We start from the raw sequence: 9,173 nt of genomic DNA on the forward strand, positions 1-9,173 counted from the left end.
GACTTAGGTGGTTAAATAACTCTGATGATACAAATCTAAACAATTATAATAGAATAAAGCGAGAAGTTAACCGCACGTTTAGAAGTAAAAAAAGAGATTACTTGAAAAGCAAAATTAACGAAATTGAAACAAACAGCAAAAATAAAAATATCAGAGATTTTTATAAAGGTGTAAATGAGTTTAGAAAGGGGTGGCAACCTAAAGAAAACTTGATAAAAGATAAAGACGGTGATTTTCTAGCTGACCCAAGCGATATTCTAAACAGATGGAAGAACTACTTTAATGACCTTTTAAATGTTCATGTAGGAGATAAATCAGAAGTAAATGAAGTCCACACAGCAGAACCTTTAGTTCCAGAACCTAACTTGACTGAAGTTAAAGATGCTATTAAAAGGCTAAAGAATAACAAAGCACCTGGCATTGATTTAATACCAGCTGAGTTAATTAAATATGATGGAAATTTGTTAATATATAAATTAATTTGTTTAATATGGAATAAGGAAGAAATCCCTCAACACTGGAAAGAATCCATAATTGTTCCTGTGTTTAAAAAAGGTGATAAAATGAACAGCAATAATTACCGTGGAATTTCTCTACTTTCAACAACATATAAAATATTATCTAACATTCTTTTAACAAGACTAACCCCATTGCTAATGAAGTTATAGGTGATTATCAATGTGGATTTAAATGTAACAGATCAACTACAGATCAAATTTTTCACATTAGACAGATACTTGAAAAAAAGTGGGAATATTATTGATAACTCGTTTGAACCAGTTTCCAAATTCAAATACTTAGGAGTAATATTAACAAATGAAAATTATATTAAAGAGGAAATAAAAAGTAGTCTCAATTCAGGAAATGTATGTTACTTCTCTCTTCATAAACTTTTGTCTTCTCGTTTAATATCTAAGAAACTAAAAGTTAAAATATACAAAACAGTAATTTTGCCAGTAGTATTATATGGGTGTGAAACTTGGTCCCTTACATTGAAAGAGGAACATAAATTGAGAGTATTTGAAAATAAGATCCTTAGGAAAATCTTTGGACCTAAAAGGGACGAGGAGACAGGTGAGTGGAGAAGGTTACATAATTTAGAACTACATAATTTGTATTCATGTCCAGATATTATTAGAATGATTAAATCAAGAAGACTTAGGTGTGCATGCCATGTGGCACGAATGGGAGAGGAAAGAGGAGTTTACAGGATTCTTGTTGGGAAACCTGATGGTAAGAGACCTGTAGGAAGGCCAAGACGAAGATGGAGGGACAACGTTGAGATGGACCTAAGGGAAATTGGTAGGGATGGAAAAGAGTATATAGAACTTGCTCAAGATAGGGAAAGATGGAAGGCCTGTGTTGCTGCAGCCATGAACCTTCGGGTTTAAGAAGGCTAGAGAGTTAGTTAGTTAGTATTTTGTAGGATAGTATCGAAAAGTATCGTTTAATTTTTTTATCGATACTGGCTGATATTTTTCCAGGACTTGATAATTTGCAGAGTCCCCAAAAATGCCACGCAACAGTATCGTGAAGTTTAATTATCCTGAAACTTATGCAAAATTCAAAATTTTCACTGATTATGTGCCAACATTGTGTGAAAAATTGTATTTTGTGATTACTTAACAGGTATTTGTTTTATTCTGATGTAATCCTTGAATATTTATTACACTGGTCAACAATGAAAAATTTTCAAGAATAGAAATGGGTGTTTCTTATGTATTTTGACCTCCTAAGCACGAAAATGTTATTAGTTTCTGTGTAGCACCCACAGTTTTAAAAATATTTCATTATATAAGAATTGTTATAATAAGCAATGCTATACATACATATTACGCTTGACAGGAAGATTGTGTCGTTTGTTCCCGCATGTTAAGTTCCCCCAACTGGTACCACATATTGTCTGTGTGAACTGTTCGTCTCGTCTGAATGATTGGATGAAGAACAAAGGTAAAGTTGCAATGCCTTTTGCTATCCCGATGGTATGGAGGGAGCCGACTAATCACGTAGATGATTGCTATTTCTGCATGATTAAAATAGCAGGGATGAAGGGCAAGGATAGAAAGATCAAGTATCCCAACATCAAGTCAGCTATTCGACCCGTAGTGCACAGTTCCTCCTTACCTGTCCCCGTTCCTCCAGAGACATGGTCATTGGACGATGAAACCCAGATCGATGCTAATACAGACACAGAGAATGAAAGCTCTGATTTCGATTACGAAGAAATTAGGCCACATCTCCTGACACAAAACGATTTGAATGATCTTGTTAGGGACCTGAATCTTTCTAAGGCACAAGCTGAACTTCTGGGTTCGCATCTGAAACAGTGAAATTTACTACAGAAAGATGCTAGGGTTTGTTTCTTTCGAAATCGTCAGGCTGCCTTCACACCATTCTTTGCCATGGAAGACTCACTCTGTTACTGCAATGATGTGAATGGTCTATTTAATGCTATGGGACTGAAACATATACCAGTGGAATGGCGACTATTCGTTGATGGCTCCAAAACTAGCCTCAAAGCGGTACTCCTGCACAATAGCAATGTTTATCCTCCTATTCCCGTAGCTTATGCCACTAAAATGAAGGAAACATACAGCAGTATGGAACTTTTGTTGAATAAAGTTCAATATAACATCCACAAGTGGCAAATCTGTGCTGACTTTAAAGTAATTGGGATACTTACAGGATTACAATCAGGGTATACAAAGCATTGCTGTTTCCTTTGTGAGTGGGATAGCCGTGATCGAAAAAGTCACTACGACACAAGGATTTGGCCTGCCCGTACACAAATGGAACCTGGTTGCAAGAACGTAGCAAACGTTCCAGTGGTGAACTTGAAAGACATTTTGTTACCACCACTTCACATAAAACTTGGACTTATGAAGTCATTCGTTGTTGCAATGGACAAAGATGGACCTGGTTTTATGTACTTACGTCAGAAATTCCCTGCGTTGAGTGAAGCCAAAGTGAAAGCTGGTGTGTTCGTTGGCCCTCAAATTAGACTGCTTCTTCACGATCCTGATTTTGTCACAGCTTTGAGCCCTCTTGAACTGGACTGCTGGAATTCTTTCAAAAAACTGTGTTCTGATTTTTTTGGAAACAAGAGAGCAGACAATAGTGATGTGTTTGTCAACGAACTACTACAGTCTTACCGTAATCTCGGTTGTAACATGTCTTTAAAAATGCACGTTCTCCACTCACACTTGAATTCTTTTCCTGCTGGTGCTCTTGGACAAGTCTCCGATGAACATGGGGAACGATTTCATCAGACCATATCTACATTGGAGCAACGCTATCAGGGGCAATGTGCAACAAGTATGATGGCTGACTACTGTTGGACACTACTGCAGGGTAGTAGTGGCACCCATAAGAGGCGCAGCAAACGTCCAAAAGTAATCTAGGTATGTATGAAAAATATTTCACTAGCATTTTATGGACTTTTGTGTTGATATATTAGTATTTAGAGACAAAATCATATTGTTTGAGCATCATAGAAACCTAATAGCATTACATAGCGAATAGTACACTTTACACAAAAACCGAGGGTGCTGTGGAAAAACCAATGCCAGATTCGTGTTCAGCAGGTCGAAATACATGGGGATAACCCAATTTGGTGCTCGAAAATTTTACAAAGTTGAATTTTGTAGACCAGTGTTACCTGTTTGGTATGGGGAAAGCACCTTTCACTCGTTCATTTAGTCTTGTTTGACATTGGTACTTACCTATTATTTCTTCCTTTTTTTGCTTTCGTGAGACACAATATGGCGGGCACAGCTTGGCACGTCATGGATCATCAATGGGTATGCAGTGTTTTCAACCTTCTTGACCGAAAAATGCCCCACAAACCATTCACACATAGCCCCAGAAACCATTCACGGAAGGTTAGGTTAGGCAAACATAGTTAAAATTTGGGGTCGTATTTGGTTCTTTCATCTTCTTGCAAAACAACGGTGTGGTTGGAAACACTGGAGGTTATGTCATCAAACGTACGCAACAGAATCAAGTAAAAGCAACGGCAATTGTACGTCAGAGATATATTTATCCTAAAAAATACATGAATTCCCGGTCCAATAGATTCAACGATGAAAGAAAACACCTGCACGGACTTTCAAAATGCAACAGAAACTCATTTTCGTAAGTAGTTTCTTCTGTAAAATTGAAGAAATGCGTTTTTCCCATATCAAACAGTTACCGAATATTTTTAAAGAAAAACTTTGGTAAAGTGATGCTTATAATTGGAGTGGAACACTCATCCACTAATATTAATAAATATTTTGAATAACTTTCAATTGTTGTAATTTTCAAGCTTCAGTATAGATATTAGTGAGAATCTGCAAGAGTATCAGTATACATATGAATATCGGTTCAAAGTGGTTTCGGCTCAGGCGTAGTAAATTGTCTTTCCAGTTCATCATCAATAATGCTATCAAACTGACAGGCACGTATCTGGAAATATATTTCAGTGCAGATCCGAAGCAATTATCTCAAAATAATAATAATGATCTTTAAATTAAAATAATTATAATTATACTAAATTAATTAAAATATTTTTATTTCATGAATAGGTAAATGGACATTAAGGATACTGATATAATAGCACATATTTACTAGGTAAATCAAAAACTAAAGGCAATTTTGTGTTTTCGCAGGAATAAACGAAGACTGGGTGTTTCTGACATCACCACGTGTATTTGGAGTGACGTGGAAGTAGGCGTATCCATCACTGCCCCCTTCAGTCGAGTGTTGAGGAGCAAAAAGGTCACACGTACGGATGCACCACTCCACAAATGCACCATCGAGGAATAGCGTGCTGTAGTGTGGCTTTCTGTGGTCGGAGGGAGTCAAACCGGCAGATATCCACTATCGCCTGTTATTGCAGTATGGACTCAACGAAATGTGTATGAGTGGGTGGACTGCTCTAAAGCGGGGCGCACAAGTGTAAAGGACGAAAGTCAAAGTGGACACCCAAAAACATCCTGCACAGAAGAAAACGTCCAACGGGTGGATATCATTATCAGGGACGATCGAAGAATCACAATAGCACAAGTGGTGGAACTCTTGGACATCAGGTTCGGATCAACATATGCAATAGAGCATGATGATTAAGGTACTATAAAGTTTGTACGAGGTGGGTGCCCAAGGAACTCACAGCTGCGTATCAGCAGTAGCGCGTCACAGTGGCTACCCAGTTTCTCCAATGCTATGAAGCCGATCCCAGTATCTTGGAACGAACCATGACAGGAGACGAAACATGGCTTCACCACTACAAACCAAAGAGTGAGCGGCAAAGCCTGGAATGGAAACATCTGTCGTCCCCTGTACGCAAGAAATTCAAACAACAGCCATCCCGTAGGAAATTTGATGCTAAAGCTGTTTTGGGATGTGAAGGGACCGATCCTGGCAGAGATCCACTCCCATGGTGAAACTGTGAATAGTGCAAGTTCTTGTGCGGTCCTGCAAGACAAACTGAAGCCTGCAATTCATCAAAAGCTGCGAGGACTGCTGTCTAAGGGGGTGCTCGTACTCCACGATAATGCCAGGCCTCATACAGCAAGCGCAACCGTAGACACTGTGCACAGGCTTGACTTTGAGTTGCTTCCCCATCCTCTGTACAGCCCTGATCTGGCACCATCAGATTACCACATCTTCGGCCATTTAAAGGAGGTGCTGCATGGTCGTCGGTTCAGGTCAGATGACGAGGTCCAGCAGGCAATGCAGACGTGGCTTCGTGAGCAACTAAAAACCTTCTTCGCGGATGGATACAGAAGCTGATTGCACGATACCAAAAGTGCATTGCTGTGCTGGGAGCATATGTGGAATAGTGATATGTGTAGTTCGTCTTCTTGTGTGGAAATAAAGATGTTATGTGAAAATTGATTACCTAATACTTTTTGATTACCTAATATTATATAGCTTACATGTAGTTAAGGTCGGCAGAATTTGTAGAAAAGACACTGCTCTGGCAAGGAAATTGATGTCAAATAGATAATTATATATTTATTGAATATGAAAAAAGGATGTTAGATCCAGTTGAAGAAAAGTAAAGTTCCTGTTAATATTGTATGAATGTTACGTTATAGGTAGTAATAAATCTTGCATAAATCTTCTTTGGTACTGTCATTGAAAGTCGTATGATCACAATATAATCCTTGCCTTCCAATAAGTCTGGCAGAAATAAATAACCCTAGATTAAACAACAAGTATATTTTCATTATTTAATTTTAGTTAATTTAATATTTCATTATTTAATTTTAGTTAATTTAATATTTCATTATTTAATTTTAGTTAATTTAATATTTCATTTATTTAATTTTAGTTAATTTAATATTTCATTATTTAATTTTAGTTAATTTAATATTTCATTTATTTAATTTTAGTTAATTTAATATTTCATTATTTAATTTTAGTTAATTTAATATTTCATTATTTAATTTTAGTTAATTTAATATTTCATTATTTTTATTATTTAATTTATGTACTTAGTAAGTCTTCGGGGGGGGCCGCACTACCAGGACCCCTCCTCTAAATACAGGGTGTTTCACTTGGGATGGAACCCTGTATTTCGTTCATAACTCTGACACTAATAAAGATATTGCAACGAAATTTGGAGTGGACTTACCTCTGTTCATGCAAAGTCGGGTGACATCATAACAGTGTTGGAAATGGCCACCATTGGTGTCCAGGCAGCATTGGATGCGGCGTTCCATGTTGTGGAAAGTTCTTCTCAGTACGTCAGGTGTCACTGCTGGGATGGATACACTGATGTTTGCTTTCAAGACCTCTATGGTTCACGGTTTGTTGGCGTAAACCTGCGACTTCAAACGTCCCCACAAACAAAATCATTCAGTGTGAGATCAGGCGAGCGCTGTGGCCAAAGTCCCCTGGAAATTACGCGGTCGCCAAATGTGCAGCAGCAACTGAGACCAGCCGAGGAGAGTCGGCAAGGTCAAACAGGGGCTAGACTGGCACGATACACCGGTACCAAATGGGGAAAGCTGATAAACGGGCGCGACCGATCGGTGCTGTTGCTACTCCAGGTCACGCGATGTTTTGCTGCCTGGACGCCAATGGTGGCCATTTCCAGCACTTCTTATGATGTCACCCGACTTCGCATGAACGGAGGTAAGTCCACTCCAAATTTCGTTGCAATATCTTTATTAATGTCCGAGTTATGTCCGAATACAGGGTTCCGCCCCGAGTGAAACACCCGTTACATCATTGCACACCATTATTTACCAAATTCCACACCATAGAACACTATGAATGAAACAAAGAAATGGAAGAATCCTTGGAACGATGACTAGCCTTCACTGTCAGGTCACAGCCTGAGAATTTTTCAACCCTGAGCCAAAACTGGAATGACAAAATTTGAAGATCCTGTCATAGTAAACCTGGAGGCAAGAGACATGTGCTTGTGAACAGACCTACTATCCTCCATTTGATCCCTCTCCCACGTGCAACCTGACATATAGGCTGTTTATGTTAACCCTACCAATGCCAAGGTATTTTTTGTTACACGGATTACCAAGGGAAGGGGGGAGGGGGGAGGCTTAGAGGCCCATGAATGAAAGTTCAATTGAACTTGACTGATGTGTGTTTTCTGTCATTTGTACACATAAGTTAACTAATTAGACACTACCTTCATGTTTTGTTATAGATTATACATGAAAGATAAATTACATAATGATTTTTAAGTAATTAGAGTAAATCACTCTAACATTTATTACTTTTCTTCAATTATAATGTTGATACTTGGAACAATGCTTTAACTGTGCAACATTCTAGCAAAGTTATTTTTTTTCTTTTTCTACTACCCATACATTCATTATTTCGAATCGTTACTATAGTTTAGCAATTGAATATATCCTCTCATGTATTGAAATACCTTTAAAACATCATTGCAAAACCTTTCCTTAGAATTACCAAGGAGTGGGCCTTTGAGGCCCATAAAGAATATCAACGAAATAAAGTAACTTTTTAATGAACATTTTTGGGAAAAATCACGCGATGTCATTCTAAATATTACTATTTTTTATGAATTTTTACATTGATACGCAAAAAATGAATCAGTGGGCCTGAAAGCCCCCCCCCCCTCCCCTTGGTTTGGTTGAAGAGTTTCAGTGGCATATACAAGAACGTTTTTAACTAAACGTCTAAACACTTCTGAAATGTTGATATAAAAGCTTGTTGAAGTTTTACATGATATACAATGTACAATTTCTTATATATTATAGCTAAATATTTAAATACATTTTTGTGCAACATTTAAACACAGTAACATCGAGAACATATCACTCTTACAAAGGTTGGAGGAATTATAGTTTTAGAGACCAATGTTTCAAATATAAATACGATTAGTAGGAAAAAATACAAGATCCTTTGGAAATGTTTAATCTAGCATATGAAAATTGCAAATAATTCAAATATTTGGAAACAATACTAGAAATACGTTTCAAAGTAGGAGTAACAGGAATCTGCAGGGAAATTTGAGTAGTGAGTTTGCATTTTAAGTCCACTTTATGCACACAGTAAGGCTAATTAGGACTAGACCTACAGTTTTAAAGTGGGATCCGAACCACTATATGTCTCCGCTGGGTATTGAACCTGGGACCTCTTGGTTACAAGGTGACAACATTACCACTATGGCATCGGGGAGGCACAGGAAAATTTGAGAAATTAGGTGTTTGGTGAAGTGCCCCTGAAATGCATGTAGTAGTAGTGTTATTGATATTAAGTTGAGGAATTTTGTACTCAAACATTGATTTCGAAATTTCAAATGACATCATGATAATTTCATATTGTTTACTAACATTTTCTAGTAATATACTTTGTTTACTGTGAGCATAATTCTGTCCAACCTTTTGCTTATTATATAGTGTTCTGGTAACCCTAGGTGCAGTACATTTTGCATAGATCATGAAAGGTAGAGGACTAATCATTGACAAGTTTCCAAAACACTCACACTTTTACATATTCCTTAATCTATCTTAGATGAAATACTAGGTAAATCAAAAACTAAAGACAATTTTGTGTTTTCAGGTCAGATGACGAGGTCCAGCAGGCGGTGCAGACGTGGCTTCGTGACCAACCAAAAACCTTCTTCGCGGACGGGATACAGAAGCTGATTGCACGATACCAAAAGTGCATATCCGTGCAGGTGGCATATGTGGAAA

The sequence above is a fragment of the Lepisma saccharinum genome, chromosome 29 (assembly GCF_977018435.1).
Source record: "Lepisma saccharinum chromosome 29, izLepSacc3.1, whole genome shotgun sequence".
Taxonomy (NCBI): domain Eukaryota; kingdom Metazoa; phylum Arthropoda; class Insecta; order Zygentoma; family Lepismatidae; genus Lepisma; species Lepisma saccharinum.